Below are 17,051 nucleotides of genomic sequence, written 5' to 3'. Positions count from 1 at the left end.
TGGGAGGAGACTGATCTGAGTCGGTTCCCTAAAGTTTCCTGGACCCTGATGGACCTTGGATGAGTCACTGGAAACAAGATAAAGCGTCAGATATTGAATTGATTCAGCAAAATGAACTTTAAACAGCCTCATTTGAAATTGATTTAACTGAGACGAAGAAAAATATATCAACCAGACACAAAATGAAGATGTGTCCTAATGTAGCCTGTTGTTCAAATTGTAGTTTGAGACCACTTGCATACTATGTAATATACAGTATGCACTTTAAATTTCCACATAACATTATCTCTAATCTGTTTGCTAACAAATCTCTGAGGCCTCTATAGGGCAGCGGCATTTACAAAGTAAGGTTAATTCTGTTTTAAAAGATGGGGACTTCTGAAGGTAGTTGTATCCACAGGTTTTTATTTTAGGGTATCAGAGTAAAGGAGGTCGGGCACATATTCATCCTCCACTTTTCAGGGTTTAATTTCTAAGAATTATTTATCTAAATAATTTTTTATCATTTCCCAGTTCACAGTGATGCACTACTTTGTGTTAAGGTCCGATTTAAATAATACATTAGTGCTACAAACTAAAAAAAAATGAAAAAAGAAAAAATGAATAGTTTTGACATGTGATGCATAACATTACATTTCTAGCTCCTGTATACAATATTGCTATTGTAGGTAAGAATCTGCATTTTTGTCGTTCTGCTCTGTTTCTGCAGAGCTTTCTGCACTTCCTGGCTCTTAAGTGCAAGGACAGGGGGTGTCACTTCTCAAATGGCAAACTGGCGCCTTGGTCCCCTCTGATGTAATGGATACCTAGCACCCACAATCCTCTGTTTGGCCTTCCACATCATTCCACACTGATGCTCTTTGCACCAGCCCACTCAGGGCCACGTCCAAACAACTGGAGCTCTCTGGAGCTGCATGAGAGGAAATCCTGAAGGCCTGTGATAATCCTTTACTTCTTATGCACTTCCGCTTTACTTTTCTTTTTTTTTTTTGCATTATTCCTCAACGAAGCCTAAGATGTTGATGATATTTCTAACACGAGTGCACGTTTTCCCAAGTATGTGTGAACGCAATGTCTTTGCATGCACAGTTTAAGCATGCAGGGTTAAAAAGTGTGTCTCCAGAGAGCTGACCTTTAGTTATTTTGTTTTTGGGGTCTCAGCCCATCTAAACAGGCATTACCTTGTTAATCAGTCAGAAACAAACGATAAAGCTACCTTTTGTTGATTCCTTTGCTTTAAGCTTTAAATACATTATCATAAATAAGAGAAATGGACATTAGCAATACTTAAATGACTAGCTGGGAAATGTACATTTGCAATGATAACAACAAAAATAGATTAAGATGCTGCCAAACTAAGCAGAAAGCAGGGGATAGATAAGTGAAGGGATAAAGAGAGAAAAGAGGCCATAGACGGGGATTAATCTTCTGGGTGGGCTGAAAATCAAAGCACTACGAGGAAAAGTAATAATAGAGTCTGTTAGATTGATGATCACCTCTGAGATACATGGATCTACACATGAGAGAAACAAGAAGACAGATGGAGTGGGAGCCAAACTAAAATAGCCTATAAAAGAAAAGTCAAGGGACTCTTTTTCTATTCCCTGTATAGCAATAAGAAATTATGTAATATAGCTATCACCAGTGCTGAAAAACAGCTTAATTTCTGTATGATAGAGAACACCAGCCAAAGAACTAAGTACTTGCTGTTTTGTGAGTGGGTGATTTTTTTTTTTCTTTTTGCAACAACCCTTTATGAGAATGATAAAGTGTTTCGGAAACCCTCTCTCAGAGCTGCGGTCACACTGAGAGTGACACGAGGCAACAGGTGAAGAGGGGGCAGAGAGAAAAAAGAGGGGACCCTGGCAGTCATGGAGGGACATGCTGCTAATTAGCCGGTTTGGGGGCAAAGGTTAGGCTGGTTGTGTGATGTCACCATTAAAGGAAGGGTTCCAGATGTTGGTCACATGCAGGACCGCAAAGGAGGGCATCCGATCCTCCCAGTCATTATCCGGTCATGTTTTCGCATAAATGTGTTGGTTGTGCAAAAATAGACGCCCCCTCTCGCACTTTTATTTCTCTGCTCCTCTTGGGCTACTGCAGTGTTCATCTTTTTTTTCCAAACTTTGGAAAGCTGGATGAATTATTTTTGTAACATTCTAACAGCAAATAGGTGTAATTATCAGGCCTTGTTGTATCCCACTCAGCAGCGGTTTCTGATTTTGGTGAAGTAGTTCTTTGCTCAATAATTCCATATTTTAGCTCTGAACCGTAAATAAAGGGATGTTGCCTTGTTTTTTTAGATGTAGAAAGAAATTGCAGACAGTGTGGCAAGACAAAAGGAGTTAATGGCAAAAGGTGCAACCGTGGATGGATTTTGTATTTTGTACCCTTTATTTTTATTTGTTGCCTATTCGTTTTGTTCAAGATCACATGCAAGCAAAACTGTAACTTCAGCTGCTTGGTACTCTGTATATCTGTAACCTATGAGCATTTATCTCTAAAAAGAAATGTTTAAAAAGGTTAAAGCCATTCATTTCGGAGGAAGTTGGAGATTAGGTGTCAGTGTCATTTAAGATGCTTTTTTAGCCCATTTAGCTCTTTGCTATAAACGGAATCAAATGGGTGTGCAACCACTGATTAATGCAAGAACAAGGGGTCCATAGTGCAAATCAAAATACCATTTATTTACAAGAGAAACATTCCCATGTATTTTTGTTGCACACGAAGTGAAAAGAAAAACAACAAAAATAAATGAAAGGCAGAAACTGATTACTTGGTAGCTGTACAAACCAGACCAGAGCTGGAAGTCTGGAGTCAGGCTTAGGGTGAGAAAAAACATCATCCATCTATGTCCAAGCAGTGCAGCTGCCCTGTCCCTTATCACAGCTGTACTCCCCCTGCCAACACACACTCTTACACACATATTTACAAATTGTTTTTCACCTCAGTTCAAATATCTCAAAAAAGATAATAAAAAAAAAATGAAGCAAAAATAACCAACAGAGAGGTTGCAGAGAGTGCAAACACACAGCAGGGAGTGAAGAAAACCGGGCCAAAGGGATAGGGCGGACAATCTGAGCAATAAGAGAGAATTATGTACAAGATGATGGGAGTAGGAATATCATGCTGTATTTCAAAAAAGCCACAATCCTTTGATATTCAGTGACAGGAATATCCGGGACGAGGCAAAAGGGATTCTGCGAAAAGAGATGAATTTTCTGTCATTGTGTGGGTTGCTGACCCGGAAGTCTTGGCCCTGCAATGTAAGTGAGCTATTGGTCTCTGGAATGTGAGCGCACATGCACACTTATCTATGCAAGTGTATGCATCTGTGGTGAAAGTGCTGGTTTCACAATGTGTGTGACGGATGAGTTTGGGCCACGGGACATTCAGTATGCCAATTCATTAAAATTACAACTCTCAGTACTGTTCACCATTTTACATAGTTTTGTTTGTGTTTCTTGCCTTCACAATAGTCTCACATCACAAAATAACAACTGGCCAAAGATGACTCATCATAAACACGTTACAACGTGTAGCCATAAGAAATGTTGACTGAACATTTTAAACAGTCTTACTTCAACAATTATTTTGAAGAATTGACTTGATCCATTTTTCATCAGATTCAGATTCACGAGGAATTTATAACCTTGAAATAATCTGACCTCTTTAAATGCTAACCATTAATTTTGACTAGTTTCCAAGATTTATTTTGAAAACCCAACATTCTCTCTGGCAATATGGAACATTTAGTTTTACAAAACTCTATGAAATGTCAAGGCTTTTATTTTGAATAGCATTTTTACATTGTATTTTGAAATTCCAAATTTCTTATCCTGAACAGACCTGTTAGATATTTAGTTTTTCCCTGATTACTGACCACACTGAAATCAAAACACACACACAGTGACTTGAAAATCATTAAACACACTTATGTGACTTTGGTGTTCCAAGGAAATAACATTATGATGATTACAAATGGTTATACACAGCCCCCAGATGTGCACAGATACAGGTGAATGATTAGGGACACACCAATCAGATCATCTGTTTCCAACAAAAAATTATAGACATTGATGATGGCCACATTTTACCTGAGTACATCAAGAAGAAGAAGACATATTATTTGAAACAGGGCTATTGTCAGTGAGTATAAAATTACTTTTTGTGCAACAATATCATGGTTTAACAAAAAGCACTATTTACAGTTCTCCACCGTCCTCCATACAAGCCCCGTCCTGGTATGATCTCCGGCCGTATGTCCAGATGTCGCTCATTCTAGCTACGGAGAAAGCCAAGGCTGTAATTAAAAGGATTTCATCAACAACATTTAAACAAACAGCACCTTTCTTTGATCATGACTGGCTGTGTACAACACAGATCAATTAATGCCTCCATCAATAAAAATAGGTGTTATAATTATTTACAACTTCTTTCAGGAAGACTGACTGGCAGTTTATGGTCCAATGTTTCTGAGAATCTGGAGGGGAAAAACAGCACCCTCTGGTATTACTTCAGTGACTGGTCCATCACATTGTTTTAGGAGAGACTGTAGCATTAGACTGTGAACCCTCTGAGTGTCCTTAATGTCTTCCAGGAAGGTTAGAACATGAACACATGTTGGTGATTTGGGATATTTCTTCATGATTTGGTAATAACCACAGGTGAAAGAGTTGAGGAGGGTGATGTTCAGGTGGGGAGTTTCCATTGTAGGTCTCTACTCCGGTGCTCTTGGCAATTTAATAAAGCCAACTGTGCAGCACAGGGCAATCTTTTCATTTCTTTCCTTCTCCCGAAAAAATCTGCCTGTGACACTACAAGGTATTCAAACCTGCCGTGCTTTTTGCCTTAACTGTAAGACAGACTAGAACAAAATAAAGAAAATGGTTTTCAAAAAAGCATTCAGACACATCAACAGCTTGTTTGCCTATTTTTATGTTGTTGTTTTGACTGCCAAAATAAAGGAGTTCATTTTGAGCCTTCTGACTATCTTTACTGTGCAATTTTTGCCCCCTATAAACATTACAACATTTTACATTTTTAGGAAGATTTTATTATTTTATGTTCTAATAGTTTTTATATTAAAGACATATTACAAAATAAATTAAATGCAAGGTTAGGGACCTGTGGACAAAATATATTTTGTTTTTTTTTCAATAATGGAAAATGCCAACAATCACCTAAGTAGTCATCGTTTTTATTCTAACTCGATTAAGCAGACCATCAGCATGAAAGTCAAAGATCGAGAGGCTTAACCATGACATGCTTTTTTTTTTTACTGGATGAGATTCTTTCCTGTGATGTTTTTTTTTTTTTTGTCCCACTGCTCAGAGGGAAATGACAGGTGTGCGTTATGTTTGTTGACATATGGGGACTTCTCAAATCGTGGAAACGTACTTCAGTTGTTAAAAAGAGAAATGTTGTTCATAGAGCAATCCGTATTATAGGATCATCATTGTTGCTCAGTGCAAATGCTTCCAGTGGAGCTTTTTTGTTATATTCTGAAAAGTAAACTTCATTTTCTTCTCCTGAGATAATAACGTGATCTCATCCCTTCATATCTCATCTTTTTCAGCACTTCAGTTAGCAGACACATGCCCACATATATAAAGAGAGACGCTTTATCTTTAACTTTCTGTGGTGTGCTGTGTAATTCCTGTGATTGGTGATGCTGCTATCACACAGCAGGAAAAGAGATAGGATTAGTCCCCAAAGAGTCCACGCAGTTGGACTAGTGCATGCACAAACTCCTCTATGAATCGTGTGTATCTTGCATTCATAAATTTCTGCCTGACTCTCTGTGAAAGGGGGTATCAGGCTGCTCTTGTCTACAGGAACAAACTCCAGGCTTGGCTCAGATAAACCCCCATAACCTGCTGATATCTCTGGATAAACCATCCAGAACTGCAGATATGTGGGACGTGTTGATTTCTCCAAATGCAGGAAAACTCCTGCTGCCCTGGGCAAAGACATTACACACATCCTCCTCCTCCCTTCCCTTTGCTTCCATCCAGTCTGCAGCCGTCCCTGGTGGACCACACTTTTAAGGAGTTTAGACATGTTGTATTTTCATAGCTGTCTCCAAGAGACTTTGACATGTTAGTTTCAAACCGACTGGAGGCATGACGGAATAGAAGTTTTAAGAAATCAGTTCTGTGTGTGTCAAACTGTGTTGTTGTTGGTAAATTTTAAAAAAGATTTCAATAAACAAATTGAAATTGAGCTTTTTTGACAGGAAACTTGTAGCGAAGTACAAAGTTTAGTAGCCATAAATACTTGGATTAATTATTCATTTACAGAAAGTGCATTAACATATGTTAGACATTTTATTTTTAATGTCTTTTCAAATTTTCTCATAGTTTCACAGGTGAATGTATGACTGATATGTTAAATTATTAATAGAAACAAATTAAATACATTTACACCAAATTATTACTATGTGTGCTTCAATGTGACTTTGTATGTTTTTGAAACAAGTGTGTGTGTGTGTGTGCGGGCGTGGGGGATGTGTGTGTGTTTGTTTGTAAAAGGCTAACCTTTGCAACACCCTCTCTGGTCTCATTTCAGCCCAATCAGATTTCTGTGTGAGTTTGTCCATCAGTTGTCCCTGGAGAGAAAAACGTAAGGCTACCGGAGGCTAACAGGAGATGACTGGAAGGTGAGAGGTGAGTTGTGATAAACATGTTCTTGACACACACACGCACACCCACGCCCATCTAAATATCAAATCTCAAGAGACCCCCCTTTAGGTCCTCTGAACCCCAAGTATCCAGGAAGGAAGCAGGCAAGCAGTGCCGCTGACTCATTAGCGTGTGCACATATTTGTTTGTGTGTGTGCAATTTACAGACAGGCTGAATTAGAAGATCAGGAGCAGACACAACAGCACCATGCCTTAACGCTTTAAACCCAGATATCTGAGCACATCTGTTGCGTGAAATTGTCGGCTCATATTGCTGAATATTGTTTTTTGCATAATTGCAGGATGTTGTTTGAGTATTTATTTAATACTATTTACTATTTAATTTATCTAAATTATGGCTTAATTTGCACAAGGCCACTTTTCTTGGCATCATTTTACAATCAATCCAACTTCATCATATATAGTAGCAGTATGAGGAGAATAGTGTATCTTCAATGATGTCTGAGGCAACCAAATTAATCAGTCTGTCTCGAATCAACACAATTAATTGACATGCAGAATATTAAAGGTGCTGCCTTTCCTTTAAACTAGTTAAAATGGACAATATACACCAACGGGAATTGTTAATTAAACTATATTTGTTTTTTATTTTAATCACAGCAATGTTAATTTTGATATTTTTTGCATTGTTGCTAGATTCTCATTCATTTATGTATTTACTTACTTATTGCCATTGAACAGGAAACATGTGCTTTGATGTAACATTTCTTCTTATCCTTCATTGTTCCAAATGGCTCTACTGCAAAAATATGTACTAACTAATTCTGTTAGTTCAGACAGTCTCAAGAAGACCAAAGAACACACCACTCAGGTCAGCAGTGAAGTTATGGAAAGGTTTAAAATCGAGTTCAGGCTTTAAAAGAATCAGCAAAACTTTAAACATATCACATAGAACTCTTGAATGAAATGTGAACATTAAAAGGAAGAACTGCATGGTATGGTATGGTACGGCTCCAGAGGAGGTCGGAGACCCCTGGTCATTGCTTAAATCCATAAATTTCCTCTATCCAGTCTGACCAAACTTGAGAAAAGTAGAAGCATCACTATTTGAGCTCTAAATTACGCCCATTTATATTGTTATGCCTATTAAGTGACCCAAGCTGAGTGCGAGTTTGCTTTAATCAGTTAGTGACACCAAAGAAAACTGTCCAAATAATTCTGACATTTAATTCAATTTCAAACACTAACTGTGCTTTTGACTGCAAAAGTAAAAGCAAATTAAGCCTCAGCTCGAGACATTTGAACCTTTTGCAGTACTGATGATATATATGTCTTCTTCTTTCTTTTTTTTTTTAGTACAAGGAATAAACACAGAACAGATCCATCAGCTAAGTGGTGGTCCTTATCTATTTCTCTCCCTCTTGATGCTAATTAAAGACAATAAACCTCCCGGATCATTTCTCTGCAGCTTCAAACTCACCGTCACCTCTCGCTCCCCTCACACTCGAGCACACATGGCCAGATGGGGTGAGAGCTCATTTAGCACACCCTCTCATTCGGTCCCCGAGGCGGCAGGTGGGTGTAAACCCAAAGTCTCTGTACATCTCGGATTCACCTAGACGAAAGTGAAGTGTGAGTTTAAATAAGCGCCGGATGATAAAAATAGTGTTGCTGGCTTTTACGTATACATAACGCGAGATCTTAAACATATGACGGCATATGCATTAAAGCAGACACACACACTCTCTCTCTCTCTGACACACACACACACAGTAATTCCTCTGTATGTCTAAGCTTAAACCCCTCGTTTATCTTCACTCCACGCCTTAAACACAGGTGTTTGGAGAGTGCACAGATGAGAGCTTGAAGCCAGATAAAATGATATCATGTGTTTGACTTCTCTGTCTCCATAATTTCCCACACAACATTCCCTCTTTCGCTTAATGCAACGTTTTCCGAGGGACTTAGAGACTTAGGAGCAAGCTACTCCTGAGAGTTTCACGGCGCAAGAACATAAAAAGAAAAGATCTGTCGTTTGTCCGTTGGGGCTTAAGATGGCCTGAAGAGTGTCTGTGGAAATGGGATCAACTGTTGTGGTTAACTTCTCCCTTTGGTGGCTGCTGTAGTGGAGCCAAGTCAGAGGGGGAAAAACATGACTAAGACTACAAGCTCAGGAAACTATGCGATGCTACACAAACTCAAAATCATTCACACAGATTCTACTGCTCACTCAGAGTGCAAATCTTCTGTTCCGTGGTATTGCCCATGTCTGTATTTATTCCTAACCATAACAGAGCTGGCAGATAATGGCTGATGCGCAGGATAGTCGTAAAAATAACTTGGCACAGCTCTGTTAGGATTAGCCTCTTAACCCCTCCCCCGTCTCTGTGCTTCCATCATGCTTTATTACACTCTCCTATCTATCTATCTATCTATCTATCTATCTATCTATCTATCTATCTATCTATCTATCTATCTATCTATCTATCTATCTATCTATCTATCTATCTATCTATCTATCTATCTATCTATCTATCTATCTATCTATCTATCTATCTATCTATCTATCTATCTATCTATCTATCTATCTATCTATCTATCTATCTATCTATCTATCTATCTATTTAATCAACTTTTTTCTCAGACTGAAACATGTTACACTATTTATTTTAGAGAAGCCTTATCAAGAAGAAAGCACCAGGGACTGCCTGTCTTCCCTGCTTTCCTTGTTTGCGTAACATATAAAATATTTTTCCAAATAAGTTAAATTACTGACAATGGGAGGAAATCGTAGTCCAAGCCGAGACCAACCGAAACCAAAGAAATCCTTTATATAATCAGTGTTTAAACGTCTTTTTTTTTCATGAATGGAAACAATGAACATAAAGTTGTAAAAATTTCATTTTAAAAAAAATTGCTGCTGAAAGACCCAGTGAGGTTTTAAAATGTCCTCAGGGCCTTTGGAGGAGAAACGGGCCCACAGTCTCACAGATCCTCAGACATGCAGTGGCCAAAAGGTTCTTTTCCACATTTGTAGACCCATCTATCTGTTACAGTCTCACTTTGCGTTTCACTGATACAGTTTACCAATGACTCAAAATGCCTCCCTTTCCACTAGTAAAATATCCAGGCCTGCTTTACTCCATCATCCCTTACATCTGCGTCAGTCAGGTGAAGGCTCAACTGCAAAGTCTGCACCCCTTCAACTAGAGCCTGAGACAGTAGATGGCTCTGTGAAACATTTATTTATTTATTTATTTATTTATTTATTTATTTATTTATTTATTTATTTGTTTGTTTGTTTAATTATCGCTGAGGGTACCACTTCAGTTTTGTTATGTTCTAGAAACATAATGACAAATAAAAACTTTTATGTTTTTATTTGTCCAAAAACACTGTTGTTCTATTGACCCAAATGTAGAAAATGTTAAGTTGCACAAGTTTATTTATGTAAGACCAGTTCATATCAAAAATCTGAATTGTGGCTTATCTTGACAGTTTTTTCTTGCACATACATTGAAACTTTTTTGTTTGTTTGTTTGCTTGTTTTTATATATTAATGCAGTAAGCTTAGCCACTGGCTTATGAAGAAAAACGAAATCAACTGAAGACTCTTGTTGCCCAAGATTATCTGTTATTGTGAGTCATGCTCAACAGAAAAGGAAACAATTAGTTTGAAATCCAACAACAAGAGAGTTGATTGAGTAAACTCTCTGAACCTGCAAAGGAGGACATTGTGGGCCTGTAAAACACTGATCCTCAAGTCTGATGTGAATGGGAGGCCAATATTTTATATCTTTATGGAGGACTGGGAATACAATATATCTGACAGAGCTTTATTGGCTTACTCTTTAAAGACTTCCTGCAAAGAGTCAGACTCAAAGGGGACAAAGGGAGTGTAAATCATGGCGAAAACATTTTTTTTTTCAATCTTTCATTTCATTTCGGGGCCTTCTATAAACAACACCTGCCATGGCTGTCACTACCTGTCCCAGCTGTGCATTGAAAGCTTACTGTCATGTATCTCTACATCTCTTTTTTCTTTTGTATTTTCAGAAAAGATAAAGTTCATCTTAAAAAGTACATGAAAGTTGTTGGTGTGCTCCATTGTCTCTCCAAATGGCTGAGATGGGGTTACTAATGAGCAAATGTTCAAATGATGAAGTCTTTTTTTCCAAGAATCTTTTCTCCCAAACGCCTGTGGCCTTTGGATGACTCCCCAAGGAGACCATTAATTTAGATATCTGCATGTGTGCGTGTAGGGGTGTGTGATTGTGTGTGTACATGGTCTGTGTGTCACTCCCATACAAGTGGAAGATTTCTGTTGCCCTGTTTTAACATACACTGATACAAAGTGTGTGCAAAATCAGTTAGGAAGTGTTTGTCTGGGAGCCCAAAGCAATACGATTCACTCCGCAAACAACACAGTCTTAGTTGTGCTAAAGTAATAACCCTCTTATCACACATCCCTCCATCTCCGGACATCCTTCTACACCTTTACCCCAACTCGCTCCCCAAATGTCACCCCAAAACATCCTTCCACGTCAACACCTCCCACCCCCATTCCACCTAACTTTAAGCCTTGGGCAGGATAAATCTTCGAAGGGTGCTGCTCACACACATCTGCATATGCAGAACAACAGAGAAAATGCAAAATATTGCATCTTGCATGCCAGTATCCTGCAGTGCACTATATTTTGAATATATGTGTAGCCAGAGCAAGATGGATTTCAGTCATAATTGTTAGGCTGCATCCAAATATTTGGAGCCAACTGTGTGTATGGTTAATGCCAACTCCAATGACACCCTCCCCGCCCCCAGTGCGCCGCCTTCAGTGAGAAGCACTTGTGTGGTTCTCGGTTGTGATTGTTATGTGCCGTTCATACCATGCTCCTCCGTGTTCTTACAACAGTTTGTTTTGAGAGTGATCTGTTTTCTAGAGCGAGAGGAAGAATCCACTCCACGGGGCTTACAGCACCTCCTTTCCAATCCAAACAGTGTCTGTCTGAAGTGCTGACAAATTGCACAGGCCCCAGTTCTGGAGCAAAACTGTTGTGTTTTGTCACTGTTGTCAACGTTGCAATGTTCTTTTATTTCCTATTTGTGTCATCCTAAAAGTCTTTGATACAAGATTTAACAGCTGGTTTGACTTGAATCTGCAACATGTGCTTCAGATGTTGTCAGCAGAGCTGTTTCGATACGCAGTCCTCAAAAATACCAAAGCAATTTTGCATACTTTGTTCCACAATATATTGCAAATGAAATACATGAATTGCCTTTTAATCCAAAAGATTCAAACACTCAAGCATCCTATTTGCTAAAACTGCTTTTAACTTTCGATATTATGACCTCACTTGCCACACTTATGAACAGGCACCCGCAAGCCTGTGGACTAGTGCACAGGCGCACTAGTTTCAATGTGTAATGCACATGTTTCAATGTGCATTACACATTGAAACATGTAATGCAAAGTATAAAGTAGGAATTACTTTTTTTTGCTAAGGTTGATTTTAGATAAAGCCATATACCTTCCAAATGTCTAGAATTTATAATACATACAGTAAAAGTAGTTGGAGGAAATTCCACTTATGAATTATGAGGCCAACCTTATGAGGCCCTCATAAGGTTTCTACTGAAGACAGTAGAAATGATTTTTCTACTCTTTGCTAATTAGTAGCATTAGGGAAATCATTTTGATCCATTAATGGCATTAAACCCTACATTGAGGAACATGATAAACAAGCCTTTGTTTCTGTGCTCATCAAACAATGAGGATGAGCATTATAAATTCCAAATATTTGTTTTGGTGTACATCCATGAAAGTCATTATAAGCATATAAGGATGATAAATTCCATCTTAAATTAAGATGTATTATTCCATTCTGTGTATTGTTTCATTACAATGCATTTGGTGCTGCAGTTCTCTACTTCTCTTCTTAAAACAGCAGGTGCTATGCCCTGCAGACCAGACTGGAATTAGATAAAGCTCCAAGCTTCATCAGCTTTCATGTTATCATTTTCACAACTAGTCTAAACATGGCTTCGTAGGGAGCTCCATCACATTTTTGCAGATGTGTTAATGTTGGGCCATAAGTCTTGCACGGTGAGTGTTGGAGTGATTTTCTGTCTGTGCAACATCACCCACACCTCTCGAGGTGTAGTGAAATCGGTTAGAGGACTGTCTGATCAGTGAATGCTGATGTATGCATGTTGTCATGAAGCAAGGTGTGGTTTCAGTGTAAGCTTAACAAATATGTTTTGTACAGCATTATTCATTATATTACTTACATCACTTACCATAATCCAATATGTTCTTGTTTCTAAAGAGAATCTTGTAGCACACCTTAGGTTTGAAAAATTGCTTCTCACTCAACCACAAGAAGAAACAATGTTCTTTGGAGAGTGAGCCCAAAGTGGAGGTGTTTAGTCACAATGACCAGTGTCATGTTTGGCAAGGTCACGGCAGGACAGCTAATATGGCACCAACCCCTCATACTGACTGTCAAACATGGTGTTGGAGGGATGATGATTTGCAACCATGGCAACTTGCCACTTTTCATTCACTTTGATATTCCAAAAGAGGGGCCATCTCTCTGACAGCTAAAGCCTGATCAAAAATAAGTCATGCATTCAGTGATGTAATTTAGTATAAGATTGTGCCAAATTCTTCCATAGTGACGTAGCAGACTAAAAAAATAATGACGAAATTATAAAGTTATGTAGCGGTGGTTGTATCAAGCATTAAGTCATAGTGGGTACTTTTCATACGTAGTTTTTTACTTTTTGCTTTTGCCTTATTTAGGAAAATTGAGAGTGTGAAACATTTTTGTACATTTGAAGTTATATTTAAATAATCTTAGAACCTGGTGAAGATCAGATCATTTTGTTGTACAGATATATAAAACCATAGAAGATATCCATGGCACTATATCAGTTAAAAGTTATCTGTGACAACACAGGAGCAGGTATGCGCCCCTGTTGCCTGGTGGACTGGTCCTAGTAAGAGTTAAGCTCGTATAAACATGCTCGGTCGTTCCCACGTCTCTGTTTATACTGGGAGACCCTGGAGCAGCACTACCAGAGATCTGGATTCTCTGTATACTACAGCTTCACACAACATTCATCTCTATCTCATAAAGAGACACTCATAGGTACACTGTGTGGTAAAATAATATAATGTAAAATAGCATAATATCATATATTATAAAATCATAGAAAAAAAATATATATATATAACATACATGATATCAAATATATTTTTACTATACTAGACAATATTATTATATAAATCTTCACACACACCAGTCATTGTCCTTCCTAGTTTCAAAAAGGAGAACTAACAAACATTTGACTCAACTCCATAATCGAACCAGAAGTGATGTCAGTTTTGCAAAAAGTCAAAACAGAAACTTTCAAAAGCTCTAACATCATTTTGTAAGTGCTTTTGAAATGGACCTGTGATGTACACCCAACATAAACAGAACGCGAGGATCCTAACAAACACACCCACTTTACAGGGAAGAGCGAACTCTCCCTAACAGTGCATCTCTGTAAAGATGATTTGATGACATGGATGACTCAATTTTGTATTCCTTTTTACCTCCACGTAAAAAGGAGTACGAAAATTCTTAATACATTTGCTATACTATAAAAACAACAAGTATTCCTTCCTAGTTGTTCATGAACTGTGAAAAATTAAATGCGTACATTTTTCACATTCCTGTAAATTCAACAAAGTAGTGCGTTGACTTTCATTTAAACATTTAATGCTCTCTTCAATGATGTGTTCAGACTTTCATACAAACAGACACCAAAATTCCAATGGGTATAAAGAATATTACTTCCTCACTTGTTTTGTCTTTTTGACACGCTCAAAGTGATGTACCGACTGTTTACACATTCACATATTTGCATCTCTTAAGTTGTAAGTGCTTGCATCTGTGGGTTTACATAATGTATCTGATGACCTAATGAGAATAAGAGCATTGTTCCCCTGGGAAAAAGCTGTACTAGATATATTCTGACAAACAAACTGTAAACACACTCCTGCACCCTGCCTCAGCTATCTCACAACACGCACATGCACACTTTAATGCGAGTGGTCCGACTTTCCTAACCTGCTCTAAATCTAAACTTTTATAGTAAACATTTTGGGACAAGGGGAACATGGCTCTTGGGTAGAGTGGATGTGAACTAAAAGGATATATTTCACCAAGAAGAAAACCCCACAAGTATTTAATGAGAGGAGGAAAGAGACAATTTGGTAACCAGGGAGGTAAAACAATCACAGCTCGGCTGAATCATAAAGAAGTTATTTTTCTGTTTTGCTTGGGAATGGGCCAGGCGAGAGAAGTGTGTGCCTCTGAGAGGAAGAGCAGATTGCTGCATTTAGTGTCTTTATAAGCAAGAAATAAGTCAGGCATATCAACGCACACATAAACAAATACACGTTCAAACATGAGTTTGGTTTAAACAGCTTAATCTTATTGAGATGACGACTATATCAGTTAAATGTCCATGCGGTGCTATGCAACTAAAAACATTTCAAATCAGGGGAAAAATTGTTCACAACGCCTTATTCTTCATCCCTAAAGAACCCCAAGTCACTGTGGAATATTACACTATGCAGGTCCCTCAAGATGACATTCATTGACTAGATTCATTCATGGGCAACAGGAGTATCTGCTTATTCTCTTGCTGATATCACAAACATTCCCAGCTGCCTCCTAACTTTACTCCTTCTCCTGTAGTAGCAAGCTTAAAATTCCCAAAGAAGTGTTTACTGGCCAGATGTGCTCATTTTTCCTGGCGAATTCACTAACTTTGCATAGTTTAAATATTACTCTTTGATATATTTTCAAAGAATTGCACATTGTTATGTGAAAACGATGTTAATTTAGGACTTTTATTTATTTATTTTAGTTGCTGCTCTTAGATAATTGCATGGGTTAATTTGTAAATCTTTAAAATAAGGCAATCTTGACTGAGACATGAATTTTTTTTGTGTGTTATACTGGTAAATGGAATGTATTCATATGGAATTTTATCTAGTCTAGAGGACTCCAAAAACACTTCACACTACATTTAGTCACTTACTCATTCACACACATTCTCATGGCAGTACATTGTAGTCACAGAGTGACAAAAGCAAGACTGCTATGAACAGGCACCACCGGGCCTTTTGACCACAAGTAGGTGAGGCCCAAGGGCACAGCAACTGAGAGAAACTAAGGATTCGAACCAGCAACCCACTGGTACCTACTACCGTTGAACCATGTCCTACAAATGTCAATAGTCTTATGGTTACATCTTTCGATGATTTTGCCTACTTTTATACAAATATCCACAAGGTGGCGCAAGATGCACGCAGTCAAAAACCTACTAATCGATTAATAATGAATTCGAGCAATAGAAATAACATAAAAATTATTATTGCTGAGGATATCAAACCAAATTTATCCCAAGAGCACAAGACAGGTTTACAAATTTACCAGTTTTATATAAAACAAAAAACAAAAAAAAAAAACAACTATATTCAATCAATCAATCAATCAAATTTTATTTGTATAGCACATTTCAGCAGCAAGGCATTTCAAAGTGCTTTACATCATAACAAACACAGAATCACAATGCAATATAGAATCAATCATTAAGTCAAGTTACATCAATAAATTTGTAATTGATTACATTTCAAATACAATTCTAAACAGGTGGGTTTTCAGTTGAGATTTAAAAGAAGTCAGTGTTTCAGCTGTTTTACAGTTTTCTGGAAGTTTGTTCCAAATTCGTGGTGCATAGATGCTGAAAGCTGCTTCTCCTCGTTTGGTTCTGGTTCTGGGGATGCAGAGCAGACCAGACCCGGAAGACCTGAGAGGTCTGGAAGGTTGATACAATGAAAGCATATCTTTAATGTATTGTGGTGCTAAGCCGTTCAGTGATTTATAAACTAACAACAGTATTTTAAAGTCTATTCTTTGAGCTACAGGGAGCCAGTGGAGGGACTTTAGAACTGGTGTTATGTGCTCTATCTTCCTGGTTTTAGTGAGAACGCGAGCAGCAGCATTCTGAATCAGCTGCAGCTGTTTGATTAATTTGTTGGACAGACCTGTGAAGACGCTGTTGCAATAATCAACACGACTGAAGATGAACGCATGGATGAGTTTCTCTAGATCTGGCTGAGACATTAGTCCTTTAATCCTGGAAATGTTCTTCAGGTGATAGAAGGCCGACTTTGTGACTGTCTTTATGTGGCTCTGGAGGTTCAGGTCAGAGTCCATCACTACTCCCAGGTTTCGGGCCTGATCGCTAGTTTTCAGTTGTAATAACTGAAGCTGTGCATTGACTCTAGATTGTTCCTCTTTAGGTCCAAAAATAATAACTTCAGTTTTGTTTCTGTTCAGCTGGAGA

The sequence above is a fragment of the Xiphophorus hellerii genome, chromosome 15 (genome assembly GCF_003331165.1).
Source record: "Xiphophorus hellerii strain 12219 chromosome 15, Xiphophorus_hellerii-4.1, whole genome shotgun sequence".
NCBI classification, from domain to species: domain Eukaryota; kingdom Metazoa; phylum Chordata; class Actinopteri; order Cyprinodontiformes; family Poeciliidae; genus Xiphophorus; species Xiphophorus hellerii.
The sequence above is the reverse complement of the archived record's forward strand: the minus strand, read 5'-3'. Positions refer to the sequence as shown.